Source organism: Cervus canadensis, chromosome 3 (assembly GCF_019320065.1).
Source record: "Cervus canadensis isolate Bull #8, Minnesota chromosome 3, ASM1932006v1, whole genome shotgun sequence".
Classification (NCBI taxonomy): Eukaryota; Metazoa; Chordata; class Mammalia; order Artiodactyla; family Cervidae; genus Cervus; species Cervus canadensis.
This window is the reverse complement of record NC_057388.1, coordinates 55,338,395-55,363,956: the sequence shown is the minus strand read 5'-3', so window position 1 is coordinate 55,363,956 and position 25,562 is coordinate 55,338,395. Positions and strand designations below refer to the sequence as shown.

Sequence of the window (25,562 nt, the reverse complement as noted above, 5' to 3'; positions counted from 1 at the left end):
GACGACAGAGGATGAGATGGTTGGATGGCATCACCGACTCAACTGATGTGTTTGAACAAGCTCCAGGAGTTGGTGATGGACAGGGCATGCTGCAGTCCATGGGGTCACAGAGTCAGACAGGACTGAGTGAATGAATTGAACTCAGTGAATTGAACTGAGTGAATGAATGAAATGGTGGGTGGATACAACCAAAATGGTATAGCCAGATAATACTTCTTTGTGCTCATATATAGAGTTTTTATGATGTACATAATAGAACAGGTGAATGACCTAATATAACAGGAAATTTTGATAAAAATTTTTTTTCTCTTTCCTTAATAACTGTAAGATGATCTTACTTTTGGAGTACCATACCTTATATCTTGGAGGAGGGCATGGCAATCCACTCCAATATTCTTGCCTAGAGAATACCATGGACAGAGGAGCCTGGTGGGCTATAGCCCATAGGGTCACAAAGAGTCAGACATGACAGAAGTGACTTAGCACTCACACACCTTAATTTCAAAATACTGTAGGTATTGTTGCATTATCTCTTTATATTGTTGTTAAGGAAAAATCACAAGCCAAATGCTTTTGTTCTTTTTTCCTCTTGTAGATTAACCTTTTTTGAAAAAAGAAAAATTATTTATTTTAGGATACATAGTATATACTTTCCGAAGTCATTAATTCAAACATTCTTTTATGCTGACTGCTTTATTTATTTTTTATTTATTATTTGACAATTCCGTGTATTTAAGTGACTGTTGTTTTTTCCTGGTTACTTCTAACAGTCTGTAATTTCCTGTATCAATTCTGGAATCACCAGTTTTTTCAAATGATCCCTGATCCATTTAGAAACAGATCTGAGAATTTCTGTGCTCATTGTTATGTGATGTTTTTGTTTCTAGACTAATAAGAAGATGAATGTAGAAGATATATACATCTATTAGTTATTTATCACCTATCTGTCTTAAAACCACAAACCATGAGCTAATGCTGATCTCTCCAATCCCAATATAACACCTCAAAGTTCTTCCAACCCATCCTCTCACCATGTTAGTGACATCCTTACAGGTATTGAGGAACCTGGATCCCATTGATCTTAACATATTTATCACCTGTTTCTACCAGCCATACACAAAATGTATTTTCAGAATTGCTGACCCATACTGTTGAGGAAAAAAATTCTATCTACAGTTAAAAATGCAATGTTTACATTGCTTCCCATTTTTAGATTGAATATATAGACTCAAAACAATGAGTTCAAAAGTTTCTTCAGAGGGTACTGTTTTCTCTCCCTTTAGTAAGGTCACACTATCAATTTGTTTAGGTTCATGTTTCTGTTTGTATTTACTCAGGATTTTTTAAGTATGTAGAGTGTACCATGGTTTGCAATATAAAAACTACAAAATGTATGCTACTAAAAAAGAGCCACTTGACCCACCCACCAACCAGTCCACATTCACACCACTCTTGACATTAACAAACTTCATTTTCCAGTTTATTCCTTGTATTTCTTTTTCACAGTAGATGAACCGATAGATGGATTTTTTATTTCCACCTTTCATTTTTTACTCAAAAGTTATCATGATAGGAAATCAGTATTGTACTTTTTTTTTTTTTAAGTATAACCTGGAGATCTCTCTGCATCAGTTGATAGAGATCTTCCTCATTCTTTTAAATAACTGCCTAGGACTCCATTGTACCATAGGATATTCAAACAATATCCCAAGTATGGGCTTTTAGGTCATTTCCAATATTCTTCAAATATAAATGATGCTTCAATGAATTATCTCGTGCAATTGTATCTTCTTATGATAGGGTGGAATCTTTAGAAAAAATCTCTATGAAAGAAACTGGTGGATCAAAAGGTATTTTCAAACTCCCTTCACAAAATTTGTACCATGTTATATTCTCACCAGCAATGTATGACAGCCTCAGAAGCAGAAGATATTTTCGTGTTTTTTTCTTTAATTTTGTTTTTAATTTTCTACCAATTTTGGTGGGAAAACAGTAAGTCTCAGTGTAGTTTTAATTTTTGTTCCTCTTATTATGAGTGAAGCTGAATATGTTTTCATATGTTTAATGATGGTGTTAATATCTTTTTTTTTTATATGATTGATTTTTTTTTTTTTATTAGTTGGAGGCTAATTACTTCACAACATTTCAGTGGGTTTTGTCATACATTGATATGAATCAGCCATAGAGTTACACGTATTCCCCATCCCGATCCCCCCTCCCACCTCCTTCTCCACCTGATTCCTCTGGGTCTTCCCAGTGCACCAGGCCCGAGCACTTGTCTCATGCATCCCACCTGGGCTGGTGATCTGTTTCACCATAGATAGTATACATGCTGTTCTTTTGAAATATCCCACCCTCACATTCTCCCACAGAGTTCATAAGTCTGTTCTGTATTTCTGTGTCTCTTTTTCTGTTTTGCATATAGGGTTATCGTTACCATCTTTCTAAATTCCATATATATGTGTTAGTATGCTGTAATGTTCTTTATCTTTCTGGCTTACTTCACTCTGTATAAGGGGCTCCAGTTTCATCCATCTCATTAGAACTGATTCAAATGAATTCTTTTTAATGGCTGAGTAATATTCCATGGTGTATATGTACCACAGCTTCCTTATCCATTCATCTGCTGATGGGCATCTAGGTTGCTTCCATGTCCTGGCTATTATAAACAGTGCTGCGATGAACATTGGGGTGCACGTGTCTCTTTCAGATCTGGTTTCCTCGGTGTGTATGCCCAGAAGTGGGATTGCTTGGTCATATGGCAGTTCTATTTCCAGTTTTTTAAGAAATCTCCACACTGTTCTCCATAGCGGCTGTACTAGTTTGCATTCCCACCAACAGTGTAAGAGGGTTCCCTTTTCTCCACACCCTCTCCAGCATTTATTGCTTGGTAGACTTTTGGATAGCAGCCATCCTGACTGGCGTGTAATGGTACCTCATTGTGGTTTTGATTTGCATTTCTCTAATAATGAGTGATGTTGAGCATCTTTTCATGTGTTTGTTAGCCATCTGTATGTCTTCTTTGGAGAAATGTCTGTTTAGTTCTTTGGCCCATTTTTTGATTGGGTCATTTATTTTTCTGGAATTGAGCTGCAGGAGTTGCTTGTATATTTTTGAGATTAATCCTTTGTTCTGTTTCTTCATTTGCTATTATTTTTCTCCCAATCTGAGGGCTGTCTTTTCACCTTGCTTATAGTTTCCTTTGTAGTGCAAAAGCTTTTAAGTTTCATTAGGTCCCATTTGTTTAGTTTTGCTTTTATTTCCAATATTCTGGGAGGTGGGTCATAGAGGATCTTGCTGTGATTTATGTCGGAGAGTGTTTTGCCTATGTTCTCCTCTAGGAGTTTTATAGTTTCTGGTCTTACATTTAGATCTTTAATCCATTTTGAGTTTATTTTTGTGTATGGTGTTAGAAAGTGTTCTAGTTTCATTCTTTTACAAGTGGTTGACCAGTTTTCCCAGCACCACTTGTTAAAGAGGTTGTCTTTTTTCCATTGTATATCCTTGCCTCCTTTGTCAAAGATAAGGTGTCCATAGGTTCGTGGATTTATCTCTGGGCTTTCTATTCTGTTCCATTGATCTATATTTCTGTCTTTGTGCCAGTACCATACTGTCTTGATGACTGTGGCTTTGTAGTAGAGTCTGAAGTCAGGCAGGTTGATTCCTCCAGTTCCATTCTTCTTTCTCAAGATTACTTTGGCTATTCGAGGTTTTTTGTATTTCCATACAAATTGTGAAATTCTTTGTTCTAGTTCTGTGAAAAATACCATTGGTAGCTTGATAGGGATTGCATTGAATCTATAGATTGCTTTGGGTAGAACAGCCATTTTGACAATATTGATTCTTCCAATCCATGAACACGGCATGTTTCTCCATCTGTTTGTGTCCTCTTTGATTTCTTTCATCAGTGTTTTATAGTTTTCTATGTATAGGTCTTTTGTTTCTTTAGGTAGATATACTCCTAAGTATTTTATTCTTTTTGTTGCAATGGTGAATGGTATTGTTTCCTTAATTTCTCTTTCTGTTTTTTCATTGTTAGTATATAGGAATGCAAGGGATTTCTGTGTGTTAATTTTATATCCTGCAACTTTACTATATTCATTGATTAGCTCTAGTAGTTTTCTGGTAGAGTCTTTAGGGTTTTCTATGTAGAGGATCATGTCATCTGCAAACAGTGAGAGTTTCACTTCTTCTTTTCCTATCTTTTCCTTAAAAGTTTGAGTTAATTTCATTTGCTTACTTTTCTATAGGATTTTTGCAGTTTTCCTTTATATTTAAATGTGCATTATGCATAGTATCCTATTCCTATGATATCTGTCATAAACACTGTCAGTAAAGTACTTTTGCAAGTTAGTCTCTTGGTCTGTGATTTTTTTTTTCCCCTAAGCAAAGATATTTTTCATTATTTTAATTTAGTCAAATATTTTTTTTTTTCTTTGTCCATCTGGATTTTAGGTCATAGTTAGAAACCTTTACCAGTGCCAGATTATAGAAAAATCCACCTGTGTTTTCTTTAGGGCCTGTATGGTTTCATTTGTTACATTTAAACCTATGGCCTATTTGGACCATATTCTTGGATGTGATGTGATATAAAATTTAATTTTTCTTCTTTTCCAAGTGGCTATTCTGTTGCCTCAGTTTCATGTATTAAAACACTCATCTTTTCCCTTGTGATCTGAAATGGCTTCTTTATCATTAAATTTTCATATAAATATATATTTTTGGGGGGGTTCACTCTATGGACTATATTTCACTGGTTTGTTTATTCACATATCAGTACTACATTATATAATTTACAGAGTTTTTAAATACTTAATATCTGCGAGGTTTATCCCTCTTCCCTCCCCATAGCTTTTTTCTCCTTTGTTTTTTCTAGATATCATTGACTGTCTTTCTTTCTATATGAACTTTAGCATCAATTTCTCTGCTTTCTTCAAGAAGTGTTATTTCTTTTGAGATTTTATAAAATGAATAAATTACATTGGAGAGAACTGACTGCTTTATGAAATGGAGTCATCTAAGAATGAAAGGATATTTTTCCATCTGTTCAAATTTACTTTTGTACATTTCATGAGTGCTTAAAAATTTTCCTTTCATAGTTTTTAATGACATTAATGATTTTTAATGATATCATTTTCTTTGGCGATATGTGATAGTTTTGCTGTAATTTTGTGTGTGTATACATATATATATGTTATTGTCACTGTTTGTGCATACTGATTCTTTTTCTGATGTATTGAACTAATGTATTTCCTATTAAAATTTTTTAATTCTTGAAATGAATTTCATGTTATCATAGTGTATTGTTTATTTGCTGTGATAATATAATTTTTAAGATCAGTATTGGCCAATTAATTTCTTTTATGTGATCATAATCTCATTTTATTTTTACTTATTAAAAATAGTTTCTAAATTTCCCTTCATTTTTTAATCTCTAGAACAACTTGTGTAGCATTGAAATAATCTGATTTTGGTGAAGCAGTAGTATTTCCTTTTGAATCTACTTGGGCTTGCTGATCTTTTTTTTTTTTGGTGGTTCATTAATAAAATTTTCTTTATTGAATATTGGTCTATTTGAACTTTCTATCTCTAATGGGGTAGATTTTGACTAATAGTATATCTTCCTTTGATAGTATCCATTTTATCTACAATTTTTAATTTCATTGAAGACAGGTCTGCAAAGTAATGTCATAATTCATTTCTTATATTTTAAAAAATATACCAACCATGTATATTTTCGACTTCTCACTTTTTTTATAGATTAAGTTAGATAACTGGTTTGCCTACTTTGTATTTTTTATAAAAATGAACAAGATTTTTACTTATTTATAACATCTATGATTTTCTATTTCCAACTTTATGAATTTCTTTCTCCCAGAAAGCTACAATTTATAAAACAAAAGAAACACCCACTTTCAACAAAATTCAAGGGTATCACCTGACTGGATGAAACAGTTAAAAGTACTTACTCTTCTTTCACATCCTGTGGTTTTAGGAGGTTGGTGTCTCTGAAAGGACGTAATAGGTTAAACTGAATTTTTCTGCCATTTGGGCAAAAAGCATTTGAGCAAAGTTGCTTCAGTCATGTTTGACTCCGTGCTACACTACGGACTGTAGCCTGCCAGGCTCCTCTGTCCATGGGATTCTCCAGGCAAGAATACTGAAGTGGGTTGCCTTGCCCTTCTCCAAGGAATCTTCCCCACCCAGCATCTCCAGCATTGACAGGTGGGTTCTTTACCACTAGCACCACCTGGGCAGCCGAAAAGCATTCAGACATAGGCAATTTCATATGGTTCAAACCATGAATGATAAAAATCTCATTGGGACCTGTGCTCTAGCTGCCTCAAAAATCATTTTCTACACTCTGTTGAAAGGGTTCCCCTGTTTGGTTTTTTAGACTTCTTTATTTTGTGAGTCAGAGGAAAAAGAAAGGAGGAGGAGCAGAGTATTCACTTAGTTTTTTTCCCCCCCTGAAAAGCTGTTTTTTAAATGTGGACAGGGGAACATCATGAAAAGTAATTGTGGCTGTATTTTGAAGATTATTTTTTTATTCCAGATCCATAAGCCTTAATGCAAAGTCCCCTGGTATTCAATATAATATCTATTTTTTCATACTGGATTGTTTATGATACTTATTTTATAGTATTTTAGCAAGTTGAGACAGGCTCTATCTAATCTACATCTTGACCAAGAAGATTGAAATCGGTGTCATCTGTAAAAAAAAGAGAAGCTCAACACTACAGTTAGTTTAGCAACTTCATGTATGAACATGGATGGTATTCACAGACAAAGGAATCATATGGAATTTTAGAGAAAAGGAAAAATCTCCTCCAAATAACTCTAGGGACTGGCATGATAAAGTCAGTCACATACATTACTCAGAGAAACTAGGAAGGCCTATATCTGCCTTTGCTATGAAGTAACTTATTAGTATTCTTAAAGTATTTGGAACCAGGACTTTGCAAGAAAACTCCCTTCTATCTGAGGGATCCACCCTGAGGTGGATCTACCCTGATCCACCTGAGGTCATTTGAAATTTTAATAAAGTCATTAGACAACTATCTTAGCACCAACTATTATTTTTATTTGTAATACAAGCATCTTTGTTAGGAGAAAGTTAGCCTTTTTATGGATGTCCAGTAATATGGCATTTACTTATTTCTAATAACATGTCAAGTTTCTGAATTCTCTTGGTGTTAATACATTTTGATATATAATTTACTGACACTAGAAATTAGGTTTATTTATATGCATTAAATTCAAACTAACAAACATTCTTCAAAGAGATAATTGGCAGGAAGCATATAAAGAAGTCTATGAAATACAGAATGAAATGTATCTTAGAAATTTTATTTTGCCCTATACTAGTATCAATCTAGAAATATGTGTTATAGCACATCCACATAATTACCCTTTACAGCTATTTCACTTTTGGCCAGTGTTCAGGTAATGAAGACTTTTTGCTTTTTTATGGGTCCAGAGACCCATTTTCAAAATGGAATCTACTCTTTTAAATCAAGAGCTCTTTTAAAATGAAATAGCAGAAAAATGTAGAAATTTGGAACACAGGAAACAAACTCATAAAGTCTCATTTTATCTAGAAGCCTCCATACTGTATTTTCAATGTCTTTTTCTTCCCTCTAAATAAAGGAAATAATTTAAAATACTCAATTTAATGCAGTGTTCCAAATGGCCAAGTGTCACAGACAATATCCTACATCATAAACAAAAGTGCACAGTAATTGTCCTTGGAAGCTAGAAATGAAAAGCATCATAACAAAGCAAAATGCATTATTCTTTCCACAGACTTGATAATGTTAATGTGTCTCAACTGTGTTTAAACCATAAGTAAAGTACAATTCTGCTAGGTTAACCTCCTTATGCTTGACTAAATGATTCAGAGAATAAAGCAGCTTGAATTTGATTAAGCAATTTATTTGAATTACACAATGTAATGTAACTGTGATGACATATATTTTTAAAAACTTCAACTTAAAGTTTCTTTTCACATGATAGAAAAGCTACTCAGTATAAAACTAAAGTAATATGATCAAAATGAAAGCAAAAATAATAAAGGAAGAATGGAATAGAGGAAGATAATATCAGAAGTACTATAAAATGTTTTTCAGATGTCACACATATGTATTTTACCTCCTCAATTTTTTGAGAATTTACATTATCCTATATTATTTATATTATTTCACATCATTTATATTATATATAAATGATATATCTATAATATATTCTCTTTGTTGTCTCAGATAATTTTTCATGTTTTCCAATTATCAATTTAGTAAGTCTGCTGAAAAGAAAAAAAAATCTAAAGATGATAATATTAACATATGGAAGAAAATACCTGGAGGTCACTGTACCAAGGAATAGGACATAACTAATTCCTCACTGTTCTGAAAGGAAGAAGTTCTTGCTAATAAACTTCAAATAATGTGAACAATGTCTGAGAAATTTGGTCATTAAGGTTTTCTATAGACATTATATGAAATCTCACCCACTCAGAGCCACTGAAGTGACAGTGTTAAGAACTGGTAAAAATAACCATCAGCGAAACATTATCATTATCATCAACTATGCTTCAAATCACTGGCTTGATAATATATTGAAAAGACCTGAATTGAGTGGAAAGTTTTCATGAGGCCTTATTTCTCCATAATAATTTGGTACAGAGTTATTAATTTCATTCTGGTCTTCTGCCTGTCCCTCCTTCTGTGTGTTTTCTCCTCTAGAGAAGTGGACATTCCAACACAAGTCACAGGTATTGCAGAGGGAAACATGTATCTAATGAAGGGAATTCCACTGATTTTAGAAATGTAAAATAATTAAAATGTGGAGGATTCTCTTTAAGTTTATATTGATATTTTAAAAACACATCTTCTTCTGAAGCCATTAGGAATCACATTACATTGTACTAGATGTTACTTCTTATAAAAATGTTAAGTTTTGTTTCAATTTTTGTGTTACATAATAAATTCCAACAGACACTATTACTCAATTAGTACAATATCCAGCTCCCTCTAAAAGGGGCTGATTAGGTAAGCTAACACTCCTTGTAACCCACAGAATGAGTTTCACAGGTATCCCTCTGTGAACCAGTTATAATTTCTCAATTATAAAGTATGTGACTATGAAAGGTGATGACTGACTTGAATTTATCAAAAATTGCATTCCACATTCTGTTGGCCTCAGGCAAACTAGATGACTTCCAAATCTGCTTCATTCCTCTCTTATACTAATGTGAAAATAATTGTAATGCATGAGGGTATTGTGAAGTTTACTTAAAATTTATGTAGAATTTTATATCCAAATCTATAAAGTTGTGCATGGGAGTCCTCTTTGTTTGTATTGCTGATATGTTGTCCAAATAGGTAAAGAGAATTAGAACATTATATTTTACACAGGAAACTATGGTTTTAGGTAAAACAATTTTGAACCTGATATTCAAGATCCATGAATTGAATCCTTATGATTTTATGAGTTGAGCCATGGAAATTCCTTGGACAAATTTTGAAACTTATCTGGAAATTTGATTTTTCTTTTGTAAAGCTGTTAATGTTGCACTGACTTCCCATGGTTTCTGTAAATCACAAATGTGACAATATTTGTAAAATCAATTGTTTTGAGTGGCTGTTAAGATGCTAAAACACTGAGGGGCTCCCAGAGGTGAGGAGTATCAAAGCCCAGCCCAAGAGAGGATGAGAGGATGATGTGATGAATCATCAGGGAAGTATGTGTATATATATAATGGAATTTATTCTATGATCTGTAAAAAATTAACAAACAAACTGTAATTAAAGTCAGGAGCAGAGGAAGTTCTCATGCCTTGAGACAACATCAGAACCCAACAGGAAGAAGAAAGACTCCCCTTGTTCTCTGGCAGAAACTCAGCTTATGAAAAGCCAGAGAGAGAGAGACAGAGGAGTAAACTGTTTCCTGTATCTCTCCAAACTTCCTTCTCCCCTCTCCCTGCCTTGCTCTGCAAGGACTTGCAAATGGCTAACATGGTATCCATTCCCACACTGCAATTTTCTAATGATATGAAATAAACCCATCATTGCTGGAGAAATAACTGGCAGTATATTTGTTTTCAGTTCAGTTCAGTTCAGCATGCCAGGCCTCCCTGTCCATCACCAACTCCCAGAGTCCACCCAAACCTATGGCCATTGAGTTGGTGATGCCATCCAACCATCTCATCCTCTGTCATCCCCTACTCCTCCTGCCCTCAATCTTTCCCAGCATCAGGGTCTTTTGAAATGAGTCATCTCTTTGCACGAGGTGGCCAAAGTATTGGAGTTTCAGCTTCAACATCAGTCCTTCCAATGAACACCCAGGACTCGTCTCCTTCAGGATGGACTGGTTGGATCTCCTTACAGTCCAAGGAACTCTCAAGAGTCTTCTCCAACACCACAGTTCAAAAGCACCAATACTATGGAGAACAGTGTGGAGATTCCTTAAAAAAACTGGACATAGAACTGCCATATGACCCAGCAATCCCACTCCTGGGCATACACACCGAGGAAACCAGATCTGAAAGAGACGCGTGCACCCCAATGTTCATTGCAGCACTGTTTATAATTGCCAGGACATGGAAGCAACCTAGATGCCCATCAGCAGACGAATGGATAAGAAAGCTGTGGTACATATATACAATGGAATATTACTCAGCCATTAAAAAGAATTCATTTGAATCAGTTCTAATGAGGTGGATGAAACTGGAGCCCGTTATACAGAGTGAAGTAAGCCAGAAAGATGAAGACCAATACAGTATACTAATGCATATATATGAAATTTAGAAAGATGGAAATGATAACCTTATATGCAAGACAGAAAAAGAGACACAGATGTATAGAACAGACTTTTGGACTCTATGGGAGAAGGCGAGGGTGGGATGATCTGAGAGAATAGCATTGAAACATGTATATTATCAAGTGTGAAACAGATCGCCAGTCCAGGTTGAATGCATGAGACAAGTGCTCAGAACTGGTACACTGGGATGACCCAGAGGGATGGGATGGGGAGGGAGGTGGGAGGGGGATTCAGGATGGGAAACACATGTAAATCCATGGCTGATTCATGTCAATGTATGGCAAAAACCACTACAATATTGTAAAGTAATCAGCCTCCAACTAATAAAAATAATTGGAAAAAAGAAAAAACAAACACAAAAGCATCAATTCTTCAGTGCTCAGCTTTCTTCACAGTACAACTCTCACATCCATACATGACCACTGGAAAAACCATAGCCTTGACCAGACAGACCTTTGTTGGCAAAGTAATGTCTCTGCTTTTTAATATGCTGTCTAGGTTGGTAATAACTTTCCTTCCAAGGAGTAAGCGTCTTTTAATTTCATGGCTGCAGTCACCATCTGCAGTGATTTTGGAGCCCAGAAGAATAAAATCAGCCACTGTTTCCACTGTTTCCCCGTCTATTTGCCATGAAGTGATGGGACTGGATGCCATGATCTTAGTTTTCTGAATGTTGAGCTTTAATCAACTTTTTCACTCTCCTCTTTCACTTTCATCAAGAGGCTCTTCAGTTCTTCTTCACTTTCTGCAATAAGGTGATGTCATCTGCATATCTGAGGTTATTGATATTTCTCCTAGCAATCTTGATTCCAGCTTGTGCTTCCTCCAGTCCAGCGTTTCTCATGATGTACTCTAAATATAAGTTAAATAAGCAGGGTGACAATTTACAGCCTTGGCATACTCCTTTTCCTATTTGGAGCCAGTCTGTTGTTCCATGTCCAGTTCTATATCTAACTGTTGCTTCCTGACCTGCATACAGGTTTCTCAAGAAGCAGGACAGGTGGTCTGGTATTCCCATCTCTTGCAGAATTTTCCACAGTTTATTGTGATCCACACAGTCAAAGGCTTTGGAATAGTCAATAAAGCAGAAATACATGTTTCTCCTGGAACTCTCTTGCTTTTTCGATGATCCACCAGATGTTGGCAATTTGATCTCTGGTTCATCTGCCTTTTCTAAAACCAGCTTGAACATCTGCAACTTCTCAGTTCACGTACTGCTGAAGCCTGGCTTGGAGAATTTTAAGCATCACTTTACTAGAATGTGAGATGAGTGCAATTGTGCGGTAGTTTGAGCATTCTTTGGGGTTGCCTTTCTTAGGGATTGGAATGAAAATGGACCTTTTCCAGTCCTGTGGCCACTGCTGAGTTTTCCAAATTTGCTGGCATTTGAGTGCAGCACTTTAACAGTATTATCTTTTAGGATTAGAAATGGCTCAACTGGAATTCCATCACCTAGCTTTGTTTGTAGTGATGCCTCCTAAGGCCCGCCTGACTTCACATTCCAGGATGTCTGGCTCTGGGTGAGTGATCACACCATCTTGATTATCTGTGTCGTGAAGATGTTTTTTATATAGTTCTTGTGTGTATTCTTGCCACCTCTTCTTAATATCTCCTGCTTCTCTTACTTCCATACCATTTCTGTCCTTTATTGAGCCCATCTTTGCAAAAAATATTCCCTTAGTATCTCTAATTTTCTTGAAGAGATCTCTAGTCTTTCCCATTCTATTGTTTTCCTCTATTTCTTTGCATTGATCACGGAGGAAGGCTTTCTTATCTCTCCTTGCTATTCTTTGGAACTCTGCATTCAAATGGGTATATCTTTCCTCTTCTTTGCTTTTAGCTTCTCTTCTTTTCACAGCTATTTATAAGGCCTCCTTAGACAGCCATTTTAAAATTGCCTAGATTAAAAAATTGCCTAGGTATTTGCAACTCAAAGAGCAGTCCATGAACCAGCAGCATCAGCAATAATTGAGAGCATTCTTAGGATCTACCCCAGACAGGCTGCGTCAGAATCTGCAATTTAAAAAGACGTTTGACAGCCTGCATGGGAGGGGAGTTTGGGGGAGAATGGATACATGTGTCTGTATGGTTGAGTCCCTTTGCTTGTCCTCCTGAAACTATCACAACATTGTTAACTGTCTATATTCCAATATAAAATTAAAAGTTAAAATGAATAAAAAAGATCCCTGAGTGATTTATATATACCTATATTAAAGTTTACAGGTATTGGCCTTGATCTTGTGACATAACTTGGGAATGCATATTCTTAATACAACCCCTTGGAATTAATCATAATCAAATACACATAGGAGGACTAAACCAATCAGGCCTGGTAGTGTTTTAGAATTTTATTCCCCCTTCTCCTATCCTTAGATCCTCCTATTCACAAATTTCCCCAAGCACAGACCCATTTGCTGATCCCTACAACCAGTGACCATTATATCTAGAGAAGTAAGTCACTTTCAGGATTTAGGTCTTTATAAAAATAGAGATCTCAAATAAGAGCTATTGACTGTTTTATTTTATATTCTTCTTACAAAGGAAGGCTAGTCACCCTGGTTGCTTCCTTACAACTACTCAAAAATTCACTTAAGAGTCTGAGAGGAAGCACTGGGCATAGACCAGGGCATAAGAAAACCAGGGCATATTTTTAATGCTTAAGAAACATAAAAATACAGATTTCAATGCTCCAAATCCCCAAGGCTGATTTTTCCAGGAATATTATTTTTCAAATGGATTATTCTTTGTTCATTTAAAGATAAATTCACTATACCTTGTTTTATTTAAACCTGTGATTTTGCCTGTCTAGGAATTGACTGTATAGACTGGTCAACAAGTACTCTCTTACATTCTTTGATATCAGAAACTTACCTCACAGTGTGCTGGACTAATGTGAGGTCCATGAATCACCTGCATGATGAACCTGGTACGCTTGTCAAAATTTCATGTTCCTTGGCCACTCCTAAACAACGAGAATCACTGGATGGACTTGGTATTGCTTCTGTTTCCCCAGGAACATCTAATACACAGTCAAGTCTGGAAACCGCTTCTCTAGAGCATTAGTTCTTAACTCCAGTTGCATATTACAATCACCTGAGGACATTTTAAGTCTACTCTACTGTGCTTCAAGCCCAGTGCTTCTAATTTATCTGGTCTGTGGAGTTGAGATGGGTAGCCATCAGTATTAAATGTCCTATAGTGATTCTAACCAGTTTTCCTGCTAATATAGCCCACAGCTAACTGGTGACCACAAAATGAGGTGCCAAAGAATTGATGGTTTTGAATTGTTGGAGAAGACTTTTGAGAGTCCCTTGGACAGCAAAGAGATCAAACCAGTCAGTCCTAAAGGAAATCAACACTGAATATTCTTTGGAAAGACTGATGGCCACCTGATGCAAAGAGCCGACTCAATGGAAAAGTCCCTGATGCTAGGACAGATTGAAGACAAAAGGAGAAAAGGGTGGTAGAGGATGAGATGGTTAGATAGCATCACTGACTTAGTGGACATGAATCTGAGTAAACTCCAGGAGATGGTGAACGACAGGGAAGCCTGGCATACTGCAGTCCATGGGGTCGCAAAAGTTGGACATGACTTGGCAACAATGAACACATGAAAATAATTAGGTAAACATTGGTGCTTTGCCATCCTGAATGGGCACTTTCTATACCTTAAACCCCTTTCAATGTTCACCTAATGCTTCCTTCTCTGCTCATCAAAAGTCAAGTAGATTCTATCATTATAACTGCAGATCAGTGAAGAAGTGTCCATCTTCAAAATCAAAAGTGAACAATTTACAGATATACTCTCACATATCTTGCATTTGAATTCATTATCCTTAGCCACAGTTCCTTGCCTTCACAGAATGGCTACTGTATTTCATTTTGGAGAAATGGAGCATATTTCAAGCAGAGGAAATGGTGCAGTAAGTGTAGTCTTCACTAAAATGTCATAAGTGACTTCTTTTAATTCATGAAGCAGGTCATGAGTGATAGTAAGAAGACATGAGATTCTTATTCTATTTCCCTTCGAAGTCATTTTAGCAATATTGTCATGTAGCTTCTTTGTCAAAAGAAAACAGGCAAAATTATTATTATAACAGGTGCAGTTCGATGTATATGCAACTCCAGTTGCATATTAGAATCACCTGAGGACATTTCAAGTCTACTCTTGAAAAGCTGTGTCTGAATTAAAAAGCTGTGTCTAAATCAGAAATATTATAAATAAAGTAAGGACCCTACCAGAGACAGATGTAAGAAGGATCTCTGTAGTTTATCCTTTTGTAAAGTGAAAAAGGAAATTGCTTTTTTTTTAAAATACAAGTTTTAGGATAGGGTGATAGTTTACAAAGAAAGATATGCATTTATGTAGACACAATAATTTTATATAATTGATTAGACAAAAGAGAGCTTAGAAATACTCTAGCACTAATTTACCTGTTTACATGTGGGAAAAAGACAAATACCATTAGAGATTATGTGACATTTTTACACTGTAGTTAAAAGCAGCAAGAAGTGTCCTGACTTCTTGCCTGTGTTCTTCCCACTCCAACATCTTCTTTGTCTTTGAAAGGATAAATGAAATTAAGTATAAGAATCTGACATTTAGATTCATACCATGAAATCAGGTGTTTTAAAGGAGTGATTGATTTCTAAGGTGCAAAAGATCACTAATGCATGAGCATTTAAATATCTAAATTGGATGTAATAACACATTTTATAGAAGATTTAAAATGGCCTGGGCTTTCAATGTTAATAGTTTTCAAACATATCCTAATAGGTAGGCCAATTAACTCAGAATGAATACTTAGGGCCATCATTTAAATAATGTGAAAGTTAAATGTGCTTCTTATCTTTTTTCCCTTTTATTCTGAGACACTAAGTCTTGATTTGCATCTGGTAAGCTTTACTATTCACATGTGGCTTTTGGTGTGCAGTTTGTAAACAAAGCAGGACTAGAAGCAAATTCAAATTCAAAAATAAAATCCATGGCCAATAGTCTCCTGGTTAGATGGCAGGTGGATACAGTGATACTTGGCAAATTACCTACTCCATCTTCTCCTCATTCCCTGATTTATAAAAGGGGATTTATAACTATTCCTTTATTAAAAGATAATTTGTGTAAAGATTCAGTATTTACATTTTAAAGAGCCCATTCAGATTGTCAAGCACAACTTTTGTAGCTAATTATTTTTGAGACTTTTTTGAAGAAAAGAAAAGAAAGGCTGCAGTCTTGAGTAGTCTGGGTGGAATAGGATTAAAAATTTATTAGTGCAGAATAATTATATTAGAATAAGTTTTTTGTATTACATATAAAATTTTGAGCATCCCAGATGGTGATAGTGGAATAATCATTTAAATAAGTAAAACTTTGTTTGAAATAAACATAATCTGTTTAAGGAAAGGTGAAGTGCTTTCTCAAGGAAGTTAGGTGCAATAAGCTAAATAAGAACTGAAAGTCTGATTCAGAATACTTACTAGCTGTGAAAGGTTGGGGAATACTATAGATGAACGTGGACCAAATGTCATAAAAGGAGTGTGAAGTGAAAGGCACTCAGTCGTGTTCAACTCTTTGAGACCCCCTGGACTGTAGCCCACCAGGCTCCTCTGTCCAGGGAATTCTCCAAGCCAGAATACTGGAGTGGGTAGCCATTCCCTTCTCCAGGGAATCTTCCCAACCCAGGGATCAAACCCAGGTTTCCTGCACAAGACTCAAAAAGAAGGCCACTGCCTTCTAGAGCCACTGTCTAGAGCCAATTCACTATCTGCTGAAAAGAAACAAAGATGTTTATCCCATTGATCTTAGCACTAACTGTACATTGCGGATTTAGCATTTTCCCTGCTAATTTGTGAGAGGCACATTTAGCTAGTGAGTAAACCTAGCTAGCTGCCTGTCGAGTAAGCGAAATGCCACATAGCTTTTTTGTTCTGTATGCATTATTTCATATGCTATAATGCTTAGGTTGTGATTTTGAAATAAAGACAAATTTAAAAATACTTATTATTTTTTTAAAATGCACACTCAAAAGAAATCACAACCAGCTTTGATGCTAAGAGTAAACATATGCCAAGAATTTCAAGAAACCCTTAGAGGGTAAGTCAAGGGCTAGAGAGCCTCACTGGGGCAGGCAGGACCCAGGGTGTGGCAGTAAATGGAGAGGCAGTGCTCCAAGTGTCAGCTGGACTCGGACTGGTGGGCCTCCTTCTTGTACATGGTCATGGTGTTGCACAGGTTGATGGCGATACACAAATGCATCAACATATCTTCAAAAAATTCAGATCATTGTTCTTCTTGGTGCCAAACTTAATCAGATAACCTGAGCTTTGCTTTTTAAGGGACAACATATTTATTACCTCTAGGACATTAACAAGAAAAGCAATGCAACTACAGGCTGAAATGCCTCTGATAACTTGACTTTTGAATGTATTATGCTAATACTGGCAAGCAGATGTTGCAGCTCTGTGACCATTTTATGGGGTTGGCCAAAAAGTGTGTTTGGGTTTTTCCTGTAAGATGTCATGCAAAACCATGAAGGAACCTTTTGGCCAATCCAATATATGAGCTGCTGTAGGAAAATTTGAGAATTTTTTTTTCTTTATATGTGAGAATGCTTTTAAATCAATTAAAACTAAGATAGTCATGACGATGAGGGAAAATCCATTCTGGTAACTCCTAAGTGATATTTCTACTGGCAATGGCTGTTTGAGAGTATCTGTTAGAGAGATTTTCTCACTACTAAGTTAAACCAGTGATGATTCTTTCTCATCCAACAATGAGTTGGATATGATTTGTAATCTTTGAAAACCTTCAGGGTCTGCCATATGAAGGTATGAGCAGTTCACAAATAATTGAACACATTTGGTAAAATCAATTCTCAGTTTAGTGTCTAAAATGGAAAGTATAACTCTGGGCACTTCTAATGACCCTCCCACCATAGACAAGGATGAGTACTCTGTGTGAAGGATATAATAGGATAAAAGGATTCAGATTCTTGAATCCTTTGATTATGATCCATTTCATAGATAATAAGTCTTTAGCTGCTTCACTGATTCTTCAACAAAGTGTCAGGTTTTCTCAGGTAGCTGATGGTGTAAAATCATCCATGCCCTGTGACTTAACAAAAGGCAGCTAAAATTTTCCATATAACATGGATTTCATAGTAATGGTAATAACTTACCTTCTTTATGTTCTGTGCATTACTCAATTGGTTACTACATGATTAGATGTATGATAATTAGTGAAAGTGAGAAATTCACGACAATTTTCAAACTTGCTGCACTATCATCTTGAAATCCTATTGACAGTAAAAATAGCAACCGAGGTGGAAGAGATATGAAATATGAAAATTACAATATGGCAACAGCCACAATAATAATTATTTAGATAAGAGGTACTGATAGTTACTAAATTGAGAGAATTGTAAGAAACAGAGTATTGTCAGAACCTCCCATAAGATACCAATTAATTATAAGCACAATAACAGAATCTTTGCCATGTAGGAATCTGGCAGATACCACCATAGCCAGGTGATCATAACTAACTTTACAAATAATGGGGTAATTTTGCCTCCTAATGAATATTAATCAAAAGTACAACATTTCTAGTGTTCCTCCCCAAAATATGTAACTTGAGTTTAAATATGAGGATACTTCAGACAAACTTCTATAAATAAGGAGCTTGCACTGTTCAAAACTGTCAAGGACACAATAGAAAGACTAAAGAACTGTTCCAGATTAAAGAAGACTAAAGAGATGGGAATACCAGACCACCTGACCTGCCTCTTGGGAAACCTGTATGCAGGTCAGGAAGCAAGAGTTAGAACTGGACATGGAACAACAGACTGGTTCCAAATAGGAAAAGGAGCAAGTCAAGGCTGTATATTGTCACCCTGCTTATTTAACTTGTTTGCAGAGTACATCATGAGAAACGCTGGACTGGAGGAAGCACAAGCTGGAATCAAGATTGCCAGGAGAAATATCAATAACCTCAGATATACAGATGACACCACCCTTATGGCAGAAAGTAAAGAACTAAAGAATCTCTTGATTAAAGTGAAAGAGGAGAGTGAAAAAGTTGATTAAAGCTCAACATTCAGAAAACTAAGATCATGGCATCTGGTCCCATCACTTCATGGCAAATAGATGGGAAAATAGTGGAAACAGTGGCTGACTTCATTTTTCTGGGCTCCAAAATCACTGCAGATGGTGATTGCAGCCATGAAATTAAAAGATACTTACTCCTTGGAAGGAAAGTTATGACCAACCTAGACAGCCTATTAAAAAGCAGAGACATTACTTTGCCAGCAAAGGTCCATCTAGTCAAGGCTATAGTTTTTCCAGTGGTCATGTATGGATGTGAGTTGGACTGTGAAGAAAGCTGAGCATCGAAGAATTGATGCTTTTGAACTGTGGTGTTGGAGAAGACTCTTGAGAGTCCATTGGACAGCAAGGAGATCCAACCAGTCCATCCTAAAGGAGATCAATCCTGGGTGTTCATTGGTAGGACTGATGTTGAAGCTGAAACTCTAATACTTTGGCCACCTGATGCAAAGAGCTGATTCATTTGAAAAGACCCTGATGCTGGGAGGGATTGGGGGCAGGAGGAGAAGGGGACGACAGAGGATGAGATGGCTGGATGGCATCACCGACTCAATGGACATGGGTTTGAGTGGACTCAGGGAGTTCGTGATGGACAGGGAGGTCTGGCGTGCTGTGGTTTATGGGGCCTCAGAGTCAGACATGACTGAGTGATTGAACTGAATTGAACTGAATGAGGAATGACAATTTAATGCAACATGTGGTCCTGGCTTGGATTTTAGACCTGAAATTTGTTTCCTTCGCCATAAAGAACATTAGTGCGACAGTTAGAATTTAAATAAGGAATGTAAATTGGATAACAGTGCTGGTTTAATGTCAGTTTTCTGAATTAACTGCGTGTGAGAATTTTGTGATTCTTAGGAAATATATACTGAAGTATTTAGGGGTAAATGAGTGTCATATGTATGACACTTACTGTTAAATGATTTAGATACTACAAAGGATGTATGGACAGAGGAATAAGGGGAGTGACAATACAAATGCCCACATCAGAAAGGAAGGGTTTAGGACAGCGCTACTTTGCACCAGGGCACTGAGGAGGGATAGGGGGATAGGCACAGGGACAGCACACGGTCTGCGGGAGATTTCCGTAGGGATCCTGCCTGACCTTCTACTCAAAGTATGCTCCATGGACGAGAAATATGGACACTAGCTAGAAAATCATTAGACACACAGAAGTTTTGGTCCTACCAAGATCTAACATTCAAAAACTTGCATCTTAATAAGGTCATCAGGTGATTGGTACATTATGAACTTCTGGGAAACACTGCTCTGTAACCTTCACACCAGGTATAATGTGGCTGGAGTCATAGGAATGAGGTGGGAAAAAATGGAGTCTTGCTATCCTGAGAGATGCCTTCCTTGAATATGTCTGGAATGTGAGTCATTGTTACTGATATCCAAGTATACGCTAAAATTCAAAGGACCTAAAAATCACTGTCAGAATTTTTATTCTTTCCTTATCTTGAACTAGAATTTTCATTTGAAATTGTTGTAAAATCAGTGCAGAAAGTTACAATCAGTATTATCTTAAATGAAATAGCATGGAATGAAGTAGAAAATATGAAAATTCATTACACATGGTTAGTAAATCCTGTGTCACCCTGAAGACATGGGACGGTCCCAAGTTTGGTTCAGATGTAGTGATTGATGATGTCACACATGTCAGGAAAGTATGAAAAAATATATTACCCACATAATAGGCTTTCTGGGGAGAGTAGAGCAATTTAAAGTAGGCTAAAGAAATGACTTCAGAGAGTTATGTAAGGGGAGTGGTGTGGGGTTTTCATGGTGTTAAGGAGTGGAGATGTGGCAAAAATTCCCATGAGCAAACTGGACCTTGAGTGGCTTGAAATCCCACACCTCTCTTAGCTTCAAAGGAGGGAACTTATTAGTTTCCCCAGATGTTGGGTAACAGAAAAAGGGAGTATGTTGGGGCACGGAGGCTGTCAGTAGCCAAATATCAAAAGCTGAGTCACACTCTTCATCACAGAAAGCATCACACACATCATGACAATTTTTCTCAGTAGTAACGTGTGCACATGTACATGCACTGGATTTTGAGAAGACATACTCTTTTGGTTTGTTAGAAAAGTCTGAAGGTCAGAAACCTCAGAGTTAATGAACAGGTTACATTAAGTTATTGCTTAACTTAACACAGATTCATAGTGGTTTTTTTTTTTTTTCTTTCCTGAGTTCATCACCAGATTAAGTGCAGAAATGAATTTTAATGGTCTCACTCAGGTTCTTACTGTCTCCCTTTTCTTTTATTCCAGGGAATTTAAGGACTGGGAAATTTAAAGTTCATATGTTAACACTCTTACTGCCTGCCAAGCCATTTGGTTCATGTGGACTGTATTGCTAAACTTATTTCATTTAATTTAAACTTGACAATTAGACCCTGTGGTCCAGTCCCAACACAGAAAAATCTGATGGTATAAATACTTGAATCCCACATAAATTAATCTTTCTCACAGCATCTTTCTAGATACTTCCTTCTTATCTATTTTTTAGCACAATTTGGGACAGATTTTTTGAATTTTTAGAATCCACAAAAAAATTCAAAAAATCCACAGAAATTCAAAATAACCTTCTCTTTCTACCCAAGAGAAGTTTTTACTATTATTTGGTTTAACCAGATAGGTGTAAATTTTCTATAATATATTTTATTATCAAGCAGAATTTAATTAATAAAAAATATTTTATTTCAATCAGCCTACAATATATTTAGCACCTGTTTTGCCTCGTGACTCTTCCTGCTAACTCCTCTCCCAACACTGACCCTGATTATAGCATTTCAGGACATTCCTGTATTAGTGTATATTTGCTTTTATTTAACATTCTAATCATTTTTTTTTCTTGGAGTTATACCTATGAGTTATGGTCACATGACTAGGATTTTCAGAGATATAACTTTCTGACATGGTAAATATTTAATTTCCTTATTCTTTAGCTAAATGTACTTTTAAATATAGATAATTTGGCAATGAGATGATGCCAATCACACAGACATGCACATACACATACATACACGCACACACACATTTACACACACAGAGCCCAATAGATGGAAAATGTTGATTAAAATGATATCACTTTTCAATGTTAATTGGACTGTGATCTCACTGTATAATAAGCTTCCATTTTCAAAAAGTCTGCAATGTGAGGTGATTTGGACACTGCATTTTAGATTAGAACATAGCTGACTATACAGTTTTCTGCCTTAAAAAGCACAACTGCACAATTACCACTCTTTAAAAGATCAGCAGAAGTCACTAGAAAACCTGACATGTGAGGGTCTCGTGACGTTCATCTAGAAGCAGTCTCAGCCTGTGAGTTGGAAGCTATGTGAAGAGAAACAAAGAGGAAAGACACGCTTCTGCTTTGCGTTTTTCTCCCTAGGTACTGCTAGAGATTTTTATCAATACATTTTGAGCATTTTTCTTTTTTTGGTTGTTCTACTGCCATTTCTACTTTTTAAAATCATTTTTTAATTACTTTAGTCATCTTCTTGCTTATTTTTATTTTAATTTACTCTCTTAAGTGCTAAAAAATTCAAAGATTTAGACAGGCTTGTGGAAGAATGTTGATTAGATAAGAGGAAATACTGGTGGGGCTTTTTTCTCCTCCTGAAAGTTTGCTCTGTGACCTCAGTTTTCAAAAATGCCTAAGGTTTGTCTGAACTTACATTTGGAAAAGACTCAGAGGAAGTGCTTAGTTTTGCTCCCAGCAGAGCAATAAAGATAACTAGCTGTGGTAGTCGAAATGCCATATGGTCTATGACTTTAAATTAGAGTACAAACACCTTTGGAGAAAACCTTACTGACAAAAAGGAAGAGGTATCATCTATTACTATTGGGTTTTCCTTAATAAGAAGCTCTATCACATGGCATTCCAAAGTACTCTGTGCCCCATATTTCAGAAGGAATATACTTCGTTAAAATACCTTCGCTCATTTTCAAGTCTCATTTTTATTAACTTTTTTTTGCTATATCACCACACACTTTGGTTTGTTATTGTATAGTTGAGCTAAAAATTTGATGTCCAGAATGTTTGAGAAACACATGCTTATTAATAGTATGGATTAATCAAATAATAATGTATGTGAAACTAATTAGTCAACAGTTGCTGTTTGAGGTAATTTGCCATTTTAAATTATAAATTTCAAAGGTCAAGGACAAAATAACAAATTATGAAAAATGAAGTATAATTGGTAATTTAGTTATGAAGTTACACATCACATAAAAATAATATATTAATGTATTATCTGCATATTAGATATCTATCTATATTTTTACCTAAATCATCAATTAAAATAACTATTAAAGTATTCCATGGGTGACTTCCTTCTTTTCTGACATAATTAAGATTAAATTTTTATGACAATATTAAACAAAGTACATTATACACTATCTTTCAGCACATATATTAGGCCTAATCTGAAAACTGAGGGTACCAAAGAAATTGTGAAATGCCTTACTAATCTCATGACAAACATAACTGTTTTCATTGGCAATGACCTATATTTAGTTCTATATATATGAACACATCTCTTTCTATTAATATTAGCCCACTTTGGCTCCTCATCCTCAATATTTTATTGCCTAACTATAGTCAAAATATGTTTGCTAATCCTTTCTAGCAATTCCAACCATATGGTAAGCAACTCTTACCATATATCTCTTGTTTCAGGAAGCTCATTAAAAAAAATAATAATCATGATATTTACTAATCTTGATTGTGTTGACTATATTTCCATTCACTGTCATCTTTCAAAGACCATCTAACTCAGCACCCAGATTACTTTAGTATGTCTCTTCATCACAAAACAGAAAATTGAAAAAGATTAGACTTCATGGGGGTCTCTCACATCACATGGCATCACCGTCTCTATGCACATGATTTTGAGGAAGTTCTGGGAGTTGGTGATGGACAGGGAAGCCTGGCATGCTGCAGTCCATGGAGTCACAAAGAGTCGAACATGTCTGAACCACTGAACTGACTGACTGTGGGGTCTCTCTGTGACAGATGTTTTCAAAATACAAAGTCAAAACTGGGATTTGCACACCAAAAGCCATTGTTCATGTCATTGAGATGAAAAAAAAGGTGGATTTATGAAGAAGATTTCTTTGGAGACAGCCATTGAGACCTGTTGAGTAAGAATGGAACTGGCTCAAGCGTGGTGTGGAGACTTTTTAACAAACTTCTGAGAAAGTTTAATAACATGACCTACAATATTGAATATTGAATACAATATTGTTCATTGGAAGGACTAATGTTGAAGTTGAAACTCCAATACTTCGGCCACCTGATGCGAAGAGCTGATTCATTTGAAAAGACCCTGATGCTGGGAAAGATTGAGGGCAGGAGGAGAAGGGGACTACAGAGGATGAGATGGTTGGTGGCATCACTGACTCGATGGACATGGGTTTGGGTGAACTCCGGGAGTTGGTGATGGACAGGGGAGGCCTGGCGTGCTGCAGTCCATGGAGTCCAAAGAGTCAGACACAACTGAGTGGCTGAACTGAATTGAACTGAACAATATTGAATGATGGGCTTCTGTCTGGCTTCTACTTGAAAAATACAAGGGTTAAAATGTTTTGGCCACAGTTAAGGGGGAGAGAGAGGGAAAACAAAATGCTGCATGGATATGGGGTTTCTTTTTGGGGTTATGAAAATTTCTGGAACTAGATAGTGGTGGCATTTGTACAATGTTGTGGATGTATTAAAACCATTGAATTGTACATTTAAAAAAAAAAAAAATGTTTTAGCCAGCATCTGATACAGGATTTGAACAAGAGGTGTATGCATTTTCAGCGTTCACTGGAGCAAAAAATATGTGAATGTTTCCCAGAATGAGTGGTGGGCTACAAGGAGGTGATGGTTGGCCTGGTAGTTTTTAATCTGAAGGGAGTCTTCGTAGAATCAACCAGCAAGAAACAAAATGAGGAGAGGAGTAAAAGTGAAACGAAAGTGCTTTGTTGGCAGTGCAGTGGATATTCTCAGTGGGACCTCTAAAAATCCATTAAAAATTGCCCTATAAGAGTTGGCTTCAAATACCAACAGTGCCCAGAGACTGTAAAGCCGTAGAAAAACAACACCAGTCAAGTAAGAATTTTCCTGTTCCCCCTTACTCTCCTCTCTAAACTAAACCCAAGAGCCATCAGAATTCTCTTTTTGCAAATGGGCAAACTGAATAGGAAAACAAAAATGAATCACAATACCACCCTACTCTATTTGCTGGCCTCTTACCTGTAGAATAGCATAACTATGAAGGGGAAGATTTAATTGTACAATATAAGAGTTTAATCATATAGGTCTTACAGTTAGAATTTTTGAATTGAGATATTATTTCCTTTTTTAAAATAGTCATATGATTTTTATTACCTATGAGTATTCAGAAAAGCCAGTAGACTGAGTTTTCGTGTACATGCAAGGAAAAAATCAGAAAACTGAATTACTTCTTTCTACTTTATATTACAGAAAATTTCAAACATATTGATCAGAGTGAACAATGAACTCACATGTGCCTATCACCAATTAGAACAGGCATCAATTTATGCCAGCCTGTTTCATCTATACCACCAGTTTTGGATTTATTGAAGCAAACTTCAGATATTGTATCACCTACTGAGTTAATTTTAAAAAGA

General features: G+C 36.0%; 1 long non-coding RNA gene across 1 annotated transcript; it reads right to left on the bottom strand.

Annotated features, from left to right (window-relative positions):
• Positions 1-23,901, bottom strand: LOC122437771. Its single transcript, XR_006268400.1, has 3 exons — positions 23,811-23,901; positions 20,747-20,751; positions 1-42 (listed from the first exon to the last, which is right to left on the bottom strand). It is a non-coding gene; the product is annotated as an uncharacterized LOC122437771 (long non-coding RNA).
• Between the last annotated feature and the right edge of the window lie 1,661 nt (positions 23,902-25,562).